The sequence below is a fragment of the Triturus cristatus genome, chromosome 11 (assembly GCF_964204655.1).
Source record: "Triturus cristatus chromosome 11, aTriCri1.1, whole genome shotgun sequence".
In the NCBI taxonomy this organism is placed as follows: domain Eukaryota; kingdom Metazoa; phylum Chordata; class Amphibia; order Caudata; family Salamandridae; genus Triturus; species Triturus cristatus.
The window spans coordinates 938,145,085-938,156,719 of NC_140594.1; the positions used below are offsets into that span (position 1 = coordinate 938,145,085).

The 11,635-nt window shown below is 36.6% G+C and overlaps 1 long non-coding RNA gene across 1 annotated transcript in view; it reads left to right on the plus strand.

Moving 5' to 3' along the window:
- LOC146785713 (uncharacterized) overlaps positions 1-11,635 on the plus strand; it is a 158,585-nt gene that overhangs the window by 24,035 nt on the left and 122,915 nt on the right. The window contains exons 22-44 of the long non-coding RNA XR_014970781.1: positions 247-369; positions 758-881; positions 1,270-1,393; positions 1,782-1,905; positions 2,294-2,416; positions 2,805-2,928; positions 3,318-3,436; positions 3,825-3,948; positions 4,337-4,460; positions 4,849-4,972; positions 5,362-5,485; positions 5,874-5,996; positions 6,385-6,508; positions 6,898-7,016; positions 7,405-7,523; positions 7,912-8,030; positions 8,419-8,542; positions 8,932-9,050; positions 9,439-9,562; positions 9,952-10,070; positions 10,459-10,581; positions 10,970-11,093; positions 11,482-11,605. This is a non-coding gene — a long non-coding RNA (uncharacterized LOC146785713). The remainder of the gene's footprint in view (positions 1-246; positions 370-757; positions 882-1,269; positions 1,394-1,781; positions 1,906-2,293; positions 2,417-2,804; positions 2,929-3,317; positions 3,437-3,824; positions 3,949-4,336; positions 4,461-4,848; positions 4,973-5,361; positions 5,486-5,873; positions 5,997-6,384; positions 6,509-6,897; positions 7,017-7,404; positions 7,524-7,911; positions 8,031-8,418; positions 8,543-8,931; positions 9,051-9,438; positions 9,563-9,951; positions 10,071-10,458; positions 10,582-10,969; positions 11,094-11,481; positions 11,606-11,635) is intronic.

The following is an 11,635-nucleotide window of genomic DNA, read 5'->3' on the forward strand; positions in this document are numbered from 1 at the left end:
TCATGATAGTTCATAAAAGCCTGGCTGCCTCCAACGCTACTAAACCCTGCTTTATATCCTGGAACTAGCAATGTTGCAGAGAAGTATGTGAGGTTAAAAACTAAAATTGAGATTTGATTTTCTAAAGAGCTTTTGATTTTCACAATAAAAGACTCCATAGTATTGATCTGTTTACCCTTTCTAAAAATCACAATTTTTTGTATTGCTTATAGAAAATGTGCTAACAGTGGACTTTTCCATCTACAGATTATACTGAATGACCGGAGGTGGCAGTGTTTCACAACCGAGTTTCTCTGAATTGCCGAGACTGAAGACAAAAAAAAAAAAGGAAGTCTTCCGGCATACGGCATCTTTTTACCAATTTATAAGGCAAGTAAAACTCACAATAATTCCTTTATGCATTAAAAAGACGCTCACAGCATCAGCATGTCCTCACTACCTTACAGTGGGAGACTGTGCCTGAACATAATTTCTGTCAAGATGAAAGTAATATGGATCACATTGTGTTGGTCATGATAGTTCATAAAAGCCTGGCTGCCTCCAACGCTACTAAAGCCTGCTTTATATCCTGGAGCTAGCAATGTTGCAGAGAAGTATGTGAGGTTAAAAACTAAAATTGAGATTTGATTTTCTAATGAGCTTTTGATTTTCACAATAAAAGACTCCATAGTATTGATCTGTTTACCCTTTCTAAAAATCAAGATTTTTTTGTATTGCTTATAGAAAATGTGCTAACAGTGGACTTTTCCATCTACAGATTATACTGAATGACCAGAGGTGGCAGTGTTTCACAACCGAGTTTCTCTGAATTGCCGAGACTGAAGAACAAAAAAAAAAAAGGAAGTCTTCCGGCATACGGCATCATTTTACCAATATACAAGGCAAGTTTAACTCACAATAATTCCTTTATGCATTAAAAAGACGCTCACAGCATCAGCATGTCCTCACTACCTTACAGTGGGAGACTGTGCCTGAACATAATTTCTGTCAAGATGAAAGTAATATGGATCACATTGTGTTGGTCATGATAGTTCATAAAAGCCTGGCTGCCTCCAACGCTACTAAAGCCTGCTTTATATCCTGGAGCTAGCAATGTTGCAGAGAAGTATGTGAGGTTAAAAACTAAAATTGAGATTTGATTTTCTAATGAGCTTTTGATTTTCACAATAAAAGACTCCATAGTATTGATCTGTTTACCCTTTCTAAAAATCAAGATTTTTTTGTATTGCTTATAGAAAATGTGCTAACAGTGGACTTTTCCATCTACAGATTGTACTGAATGACCAGAGGTGGCAGTGTTTCACAACCGAGTTTCTCTGAATTGCCGAGACTGAAGAACAAAAAAAAAAAAGGAAGTCTTCCGGCATACGGCATCATTTTACCAATATACAAGGCAAGTTTAACTCACAATAATTCCTTTATGCATTAAAAAGACGCTCACAGCATCAGCATGTCCTCACTACCTTATAGTGGGAGACTGTGCCTGAACATAATTTCTGTCAAGATGAGAGTAATATGGATCACATTGTGTTGGTCATGATAGTTCATAAAAGCCTGGCTGCCTCCAACGCTACTAAACCCTGCTTTATATCCTGGAACTAGCAATGTTGCAGAGAAGTATGTGAGGTTAAAAACTAAAATTGAGATTTGATTTTCTAATGAGCTTTTGATTTTCACAATAAAAGACTCCATAGTATTGATCTGTTTACCCTTTCTAAAAATCAAGATTTTTTTGTATTGCTTATAGAAAATGTGCTAACAGTGGACTTTTCCATCTACAGATTATACTGAATGACCAGAGGTGGCAGTGTTTCACAACCGAGTTTCTCTGAATTGCCGAGACTGAAGAACAAAAAAAAAAAAGGAAGTCTTCCGGCATACGGCATCATTTTACCAATATACAAGGCAAGTTTAACTCACAATAATTCCTTTATGCATTAAAAAGACGCTCACAGCATCAGCATGTCCTCACTACCTTATAGTGGGAGACTGTGCCTGAACATAATTTCTGTCAAGATGAAAGTAATATGGATCACATTGTGTTGGTCATGATAGTTCATAAAAGCCTGGCTGCCTCCAACGCTACTAAACCCTGCTTTATATCCTGGAACTAGCAATGTTGCAGAGAAGTATGTGAGGTTAAAAACTAAAATTGAGATTTGATTTTCTAAAGAGCTTTTGATTTTCACAATAAAAGACTCCATAGTATTGATCTGTTTACCCTTTCTAAAAATCACGATTTTTTTGTATTGCTTATAGAAAATGTGCTAACAGTGGACTTTTCCATCTACAGATTATACTGAATGACCGGAGGTGGCAGTGTTTCACAACCGAGTTTCTCTGAATTGCCGAGACTGAAGACAAAAAAAAAAAAGGAAGTCTTCCGGCATACGGCATCTTTTTACCAATTTATAAGGCAAGTAAAACTCACAATAATTCCTTTATGCATTAAAAAGACGCTCACAGCATCAGCATGTCCTCACTACCTTACAGTGGGAGACTGTGCCTGAACATAATTTCTGTCAAGATGAAAGTAATATGGATCACATTGTGTTGGTCATGATAGTTCATAAAAGCCTGGCTGCCTCCAACGCTACTAAAGCCTGCTTTATATCCTGGAGCTAGCAATGTTGCAGAGAAGTATGTGAGGTTAAAAACTAAAATTGAGATTTGATTTTCTAATGAGCTTTTGATTTTCACAATAAAAGACTCCATAGTATTGATCTGTTTACCCTTTCTAAAAATCAAGATTTTTTTGTATTGCTTATAGAAAATGTGCTAACAGTGGACTTTTCCATCTACAGATTATACTGAATGACCAGAGGTGGCAGTGTTTCACAACCGAGTTTCTCTGAATTGCCGAGACTGAAGAACAAAAAAAAAAAAGGAAGTCTTCCGGCATACGGCATCATTTTACCAATATACAAGGCAAGTTTAACTCACAATAATTCCTTTATGCATTAAAAAGACGCTCACAGCATCAGCATGTCCTCACTACCTTATAGTGGGAGACTGTGCCTGAACATATTTTCTGTCAAGATGAGAGTAATATGGATCACATTGTGTTGGTCATGATAGTTCATAAAAGCCTGGCTGCCTCCAACGCTACTAAACCCTGCTTTATATCCTGGAACTAGCAATGTTGCAGAGAAGTATGTGAGGTTAAAAACTAAAATTGAGATTTGATTTTCTAAAGAGCTTTCTGATTTTCACAATAAAAGACTCCATAGTATTGATCTGTTTACCCTTTCTAAAAATCAAGATTTTTTTGTATTGCTTATAGAAAATGTGCTAACAGTGGACTTTTCCATCTGCAGATTATACTGAATGACCAGAGGTGGCAGTGTTTCACAACCTAGTTTCTCTGAATTGCCGAGACTGAAGAAAAAAAAAAGGAAGTCTTCCGGCATACGGGATCATTTTACCAATTTATAAGGCAAGTAAAACTCACAATAATTCCTTTATGCATTAAAAAGACGCTCACAGCATCAGCATGTCCTCACTACCTTACAGTGGGAGACTGTGCCTGAACATAATTTCTGTCAAGATGAAAGTAATATGGATCACATTGTGTTGGTCATGATAGTTCATAAAAGCCTGGCTGCCTCCAACGCTACTAAAGCCTGCTTTATATCCTGGAGCTAGCAATGTTGCAGAGAAGTATGTGAGGTTAAAAACTAAAATTGAGATTTGATTTTCTAATGAGCTTTTGATTTTCACAATAAAAGACTCCATAGTATTGATCTGTTTACCCTTTCTAAAAATCAAGATTTTTTTGTATTGCTTATAGAAAATGTGCTAACAGTGGACTTTTCCATCTACAGATTATACTGAATGACCAGAGGTGGCAGTGTTTCACAACCGAGTTTCTCTGAATTGCCGAGACTGAAGAACAAAAAAAAAAAAGGAAGTCTTCCGGCATACGGCATCATTTTACCAATATACAAGGCAAGTTTAACTCACAATAATTCCTTTATGCATTAAAAAGACGCTCACAGCATCAGCATGTCCTCACTACCTTATAGTGGGAGACTGTGCCTGAACATAATTTCTGTCAAGATGAGAGTAATATGGATCACATTGTGTTGGTCATGATAGTTCATAAAAGCCTGGCTGCCTCCAACGCTACTAAACCCTGCTTTATATCCTGGAACTAGCAATGTTGCAGAGAAGTATGTGAGGTTAAAAACTAAAATTGAGATTTGATTTTCTAATGAGCTTTTGATTTTCACAATAAAAGACTCCATAGTATTGATCTGTTTACCCTTTCTAAAAATCAAGATTTTTTTGTATTGCTTATAGAAAATGTGGTAACAGTGGTCTTTTCCATCTACAGATTATACTGAATGACCAGAGGTGGCAGTGTTTCACAACCGAGTTTCTCTGAATTGCCGAGACTGAAGAACAAAAAAAAAAAAGGAAGTCTTCCGGCATACGGCATCATTTTACCAATATACAAGGCAAGTTTAACTCACAATAATTCCTTTATGCATTAAAAAGACGCTCACAGCATCAGCATGTCCTCACTACCTTATAGTGGGAGACTGTGCCTGAACATAATTTCTGTCAAGATGAAAGTAATATGGATCACATTGTGTTGGTCATGATAGTTCATAAAAGCCTGGCTGCCTCCAACGCTACTAAAGCCTGCTTTATATCCTGGAGCTAGCAATGTTGCAGAGAAGTATGTGAGGTTAAAAACTAAAATTGAGATTTGATTTTCTAATGAGCTTTTGATTTTCACAATAAAAGACTCCATAGTATTGATCTGTTTACCCTTTCTAAAAATCAAGATTTTTTTGTATTGCTTATAGAAAATGTGCTAACAGTGGACTTTTCCATCTACAGATTATACTGAATGACCAGAGGTGGCAGTGTTTCACAACCGAGTTTCTCTGAATTGCCGAGACTGAAGAACAAAAAAAAAAAAGGAAGTCTTCCGGCATACGGCATCATTTTACCAATATACAAGGCAAGTTTAACTCACAATAATTCCTTTATGCATTAAAAAGACGCTCACAGCATCAGCATGTCCTCACTACCTTATAGTGGGAGACTGTGCCTGAACATATTTTCTGTCAAGATGAGAGTAATATGGATCACATTGTGTTGGTCATGATAGTTCATAAAAGCCTGGCTGCCTCCAACGCTACTAAACCCTGCTTTATATCCTGGAACTAGCAATGTTGCAGAGAAGTATGTGAGGTTAAAAACTAAAATTGAGATTTGATTTTCTAAAGAGCTTTCTGATTTTCACAATAAAAGACTCCATAGTATTGATCTGTTTACCCTTTCTAAAAATCAAGATTTTTTTGTATTGCTTATAGAAAATGTGCTAACAGTGGACTTTTCCATCTACAGATTATACTGAATGACCAGAGGTGGCAGTGTTTCACAACCGAGTTTCTCTGAATTGCCGAGACTGAAGAACAAAAAAAAAAAAGGAAGTCTTCCGGCATACGGCATCATTTTACCAATATACAAGGCAAGTTTAACTCACAATAATTCCTTTATGCATTAAAAAGACGCTCACAGCATCAGCATGTCCTCACTACCTTATAGTGGGAGACTGTGCCTGAACATAATTTCTGTCAAGATGAAAGTAATATGGATCACATTGTGTTGGTCATGATAGTTCATAAAAGCCTGGCTGCCTCCAACGCTACTAAAGCCTGCTTTATATCCTGGAACTAGCAATGTTGCAGAGAAGTATGTGAGGTTAAAAACTAAAATTGAGATTTGATTTTCTAAAGAGCTTTTGATTTTCACAATAAAAGACTCCATAGTATTGATCTGTTTACCCTTTCTAAAAATCACGATTTTTTTGTATTGCTTATAGAAAATGTGCTAACAGTGGACTTTTCCATCTACAGATTATACTGAATGACCGGAGGTGGCAGTGTTTCACAACCGAGTTTCTCTGAATTGCCGAGACTGAAGACAAAAAAAAAAAAGGAAGTCTTCCGGCATACGGCATCTTTTTACCAATTTATAAGGCAAGTAAAACTCACAATAATTCCTTTATGCATTAAAAAGACGCTCACAGCATCAGCATGTCCTCACTACCTTACAGTGGGAGACTGTGCCTGAACATAATTTCTGTCAAGATGAAAGTAATATGGATCACATTGTGTTGGTCATGATAGTTCATAAAAGCCTGGCTGCCTCCAACGCTACTAAAGCCTGCTTTATATCCTGGAGCTAGCAATGTTGCAGAGAAGTATGTGAGGTTAAAAACTAAAATTGAGATTTGATTTTCTAATGAGCTTTTGATTTTCACAATAAAAGACTCCATAGTATTGATCTGTTTACCCTTTCTAAAAATCAAGATTTTTTTGTATTGCTTATAGAAAATGTGCTAACAGTGGACTTTTCCATCTACAGATTATACTGAATGACCAGAGGTGGCAGTGTTTCACAACCGAGTTTCTCTGAATTGCCGAGACTGAAGAACAAAAAAAAAAAAGGAAGTCTTCCGGCATACGGCATCATTTTACCAATATACAAGGCAAGTTTAACTCACAATAATTCCTTTATGCATTAAAAAGACGCTCACAGCATCAGCATGTCCTCACTACCTTATAGTGGGAGACTGTGCCTGAACATATTTTCTGTCAAGATGAGAGTAATATGGATCACATTGTGTTGGTCATGATAGTTCATAAAAGCCTGGCTGCCTCCAACGCTACTAAACCCTGCTTTATATCCTGGAACTAGCAATGTTGCAGAGAAGTATGTGAGGTTAAAAACTAAAATTGAGATTTGATTTTCTAAAGAGCTTTCTGATTTTCACAATAAAAGACTCCATAGTATTGATCTGTTTACCCTTTCTAAAAATCAAGATTTTTTTGTATTGCTTATAGAAAATGTGCTAACAGTGGACTTTTCCATCTGCAGATTATACTGAATGACCAGAGGTGGCAGTGTTTCACAACCTAGTTTCTCTGAATTGCCGAGACTGAAGAAAAAAAAAAGGAAGTCTTCCGGCATACGGGATCATTTTACCAATTTATAAGGCAAGTAAAACTCACAATAATTCCTTTATGCATTAAAAAGACGCTCACAGCATCAGCATGTCCTCACTACCTTACAGTGGGAGACTGTGCCTGAACATAATTTCTGTCAAGATGAAAGTAATATGGATCACATTGTGTTGGTCATGATAGTTCATAAAAGCCTGGCTGCCTGCAACGCTACTAAAGCCTGCTTTATATCCTGGAGCTAGCAATGTTGCAGAGAAGTATGTGAGGTTAAAAACTAAAATTGAGATTTGATTTTCTAATGAGCTTTTGATTTTCACAATAAAAGACTCCATAGTATTGATCTGTTTACCCTTTCTAAAAATCAAGATTTTTTTGTATTGCTTATAGAAAATGTGCTAACAGTGGACTTTTCCATCTGCAGATTATACTGAATGACCAGAGGTGGCAGTGTTTCACAACCTAGTTTCTCTGAATTGCCGAGACTGAAGAAAAAAAAAAGGAAGTCTTCCGGCATACGGGATCATTTTACCAATTTATAAGGCAAGTAAAACTCACAATAATTCCTTTATGCATTAAAAAGACGCTCACAGCATCAGCATGTCCTCACTACCTTACAGTGGGAGACTGTGCCTGAACATAATTTCTGTCAAGATGAAAGTAATATGGATCACATTGTGTTGGTCATGATAGTTCATAAAAGCCTGGCTGCCTCCAACGCTACTAAAGCCTGCTTTATATCCTGGAACTAGCAATGTTGCAGAGAAGTATGTGAGGTTAAAAACTAAAATTGAGATTTGATTTTCTAAAGAGCTTTTGATTTTCACAATAAAAGACTCCATAGTATTGATCTGTTTACCCTTTCTAAAAATCACGATTTTTTTGTATTGCTTATAGAAAATGTGCTAACAGTGGACTTTTCCATCTGCAGATTATACTGAATGACCAGAGGTGGCAGTGTTTCACAACCTAGTTTCTCTGAATTGCCGAGACTGAAGAAAAAAAAAAGGAAGTCTTCCGGCATACGGGATCATTTTACCAATTTATAAGGCAAGTAAAACTCACAATAATTCCTTTATGCATTAAAAAGACGCTCACAGCATCAGCATGTCCTCACTACCTTACAGTGGGAGACTGTGCCTGAACATAATTTCTATCAAGATGAAAGTAATATGGATCACATTGTGTTGGTCATTATAGTTCATAAAAGCCTGGCTGCCTCCAACGCTACTAAAGCCTGCTTTATATCCTGGAGCTAGCAATGTTGCAGAGAAGTATGTGAGGTTTAAAACTAAAATTGACATTTGATTTTCTAATGAGCTGTTGATTTTCACAATAAAAGACTCCATAGTATTGATCTGTTTACCCTTTCTAAAAATCAAGATTTTTTTGTATTGCTTATAGAAAATGTGCTAACAGTGGACTTTTCCATCTACAGATTATACTGAATGACCAGAGGTGGCAGTGTTTCACAACCGAGTTTCTCTGAATTGCCGAGACTGAAGAACAAAAAAAAAAAAGGAAGTCTTCCGGCATACGGCATCATTTTACCAATATACAAGGCAAGTTTAACTCACAATAATTCCTTTATGCATTAAAAAGACGCTCACAGCATCAGCATGTCCTCACTACCTTATAGTGGGAGACTGTGCCTGAACATATTTTCTGTCAAGATGAGAGTAATATGGATCACATTGTGTTGGTCATGATAGTTCATAAAAGCCTGGCTGCCTCCAACGCTACTAAACCCTGCTTTATATCCTGGAACTAGCAATGTTGCAGAGAAGTATGTGAGGTTAAAAACTAAAATTGAGATTTGATTTTCTAAAGAGCTTTCTGATTTTCACAATAAAAGACTCCATAGTATTGATCTGTTTACCCTTTCTAAAAATCAAGATTTTTTTGTATTGCTTATAGAAAATGTGCTAACAGTGGACTTTTCCATCTGCAGATTATACTGAATGACCAGAGGTGGCAGTGTTTCACAACCTAGTTTCTCTGAATTGCCGAGACTGAAGAAAAAAAAAAGGAAGTCTTCCGGCATACGGGATCATTTTACCAATTTATAAGGCAAGTAAAACTCACAATAATTCCTTTATGCATTAAAAAGACGCTCACAGCATCAGCATGTCCTCACTACCTTACAGTGGGAGACTGTGCCTGAACATAATTTCTATCAAGATGAAAGTAATATGGATCACATTGTGTTGGTCATTATAGTTCATAAAAGCCTGGCTGCCTCCAACGCTACTAAAGCCTGCTTTATATCCTGGAGCTAGCAATGTTGCAGAGAAGTATGTGAGGTTAAAAACTAAAATTGAGATTTGATTTTCTAATGAGCTTTTGATTTTCACAATAAAAGACTCCATAGTATTGATCTGTTTACCCTTTCTAAAAATCAAGATTTTTTTGTATTGCTTATAGAAAATGTGCTAACAGTGGACTTTTCCATCTACAGATTATACTGAATGACCAGAGGTGGCAGTGTTTCACAACCGAGTTTCTCTGAATTGCCGAGACTGAAGAACAAAAAAAAAAAAGGAAGTCTTCCGGCATACGGCATCATTTTACCAATATACAAGGCAAGTTTAACTCACAATAATTCCTTTATGCATTAAAAAGACGCTCACAGCATCAGCATGTCCTCACTACCTTATAGTGGGAGACTGTGCCTGAACATATTTTCTGTCAAGATGAGAGTAATATGGATCACATTGTGTTGGTCATGATAGTTCATAAAAGCCTGGCTGCCTCCAACGCTACTAAACCCTGCTTTATATCCTGGAACTAGCAATGTTGCAGAGAAGTATGTGAGGTTAAAAACTAAAATTGAGATTTGATTTTCTAAAGAGCTTTCTGATTTTCACAATAAAAGACTCCATAGTATTGATCTGTTTACCCTTTCTAAAAATCAAGATTTTTTTGTATTGCTTATAGAAAATGTGCTAACAGTGGACTTTTCCATCTGCAGATTATACTGAATGACCAGAGGTGGCAGTGTTTCACAACCTAGTTTCTCTGAATTGCCGAGACTGAAGAAAAAAAAAAGGAAGTCTTCCGGCATACGGGATCATTTTACCAATTTATAAGGCAAGTAAAACTCACAATAATTCCTTTATGCATTAAAAAGACGCTCACAGCATCAGCATGTCCTCACTACCTTACAGTGGGAGACTGTGCCTGAACATAATTTCTATCAAGATGAAAGTAATATGGATCACATTGTGTTGGTCATTATAGTTCATAAAAGCCTGGCTGCCTCCAACGCTACTAAAGCCTGCTTTATATCCTGGAACTAGCAATGTTGCAGAGAAGTATGTGAGGTTAAAAACTAAAATTGACATTTGATTTTCTAATGAGCTGTTGATTTTCACAATAAAAGACTCCATAGTATTGATCTGTTTACCCTTTCTAAAAATCAAGATTTTTTTGTATTGCTTATAGAAAATGTGCTAACAGTGGACTTTTCCATCTACAGATTATACTGAATGACCGGAGGTGGCAGTGTTTCACAACCGAGTTTCTCTGAATTGCCGAGACTGAAGACAAAAAAAAAAAAGGAAGTCTTCCGGCATACGGCATCATTTTACCAATTTATAAGGCAAGTAAAACTCACAATAATTCCTTTATGCATTAAAAAGACGCTCACAGCATCAGCATGTCCTCACTACCTTACAGTGGGAGACTGTGCCTGAACATAATTTCTGTCAAGATGAAAGTAATATGGATCACATTGTGTTGGTCATGATAGTTCATAAAAGCCTGGCTGCCTCCAACGCTACTAAAGCCTGCTTTATATCCTGGAGCTAGCAATGTTGCAGAGAAGTATGTGAGGTTAAAAACTAAAATTGAGATTTGATTTTCTAATGAGCTGTTGATTTTCACAATAAAAGACTCCATAGTATTGATCTGTTTACCCTTTCTAAAAATCAAGATTTTTTTGTATTGCTTATAGAAAATGTGCTAACAGTGGACTTTTCCATCTACAGATTATACTGAATGACCAGAGGTGGCAGTGTTTCACAACCGAGTTTCTCTGAATTGCCGAGACTGAAGAACAAAAAAAAAAAAGGAAGTCTTCCGGCATACGGCATCATTTTACCAATATACAAGGCAAGTTTAACTCACAATAATTCCTTTATGCATTAAAAAGACGCTCACAGCATCAGCATGTCCTCACTACCTTATAGTGGGAGACTGTGCCTGAACATAATTTCTGTCAAGATGAGAGTAATATGGATCACATTGTGTTGGTCATGATAGTTCATAAAAGCCTGGCTGCCTCCAACGCTACTAAACCCTGCTTTATATCCTGGAACTAGCAATGTTGCAGAGAAGTATGTGAGGTTAAAAACTAAAATTGAGATTTGATTTTCTAATGAGCTTTTGATTTTCACAATAAAAGACTCCATAGTATTGATCTGTTTACCCTTTCTAAAAATCAAGATTTTTTTGTATTGCTTATAGAAAATGTGCTAACAGTGGACTTTTCCATCTACAGATTATACTGAATGACCAGAGGTGGCAGTGTTTCACAACCGAGTTTCTCTGAATTGCCGAGACTGAAGAACAAAAAAAAAAAAGGAAGTCTTCCGGCATACGGCATCATTTTACCAATATACAAGGCAAGTTTAACTCACAATAATTCCTTTATG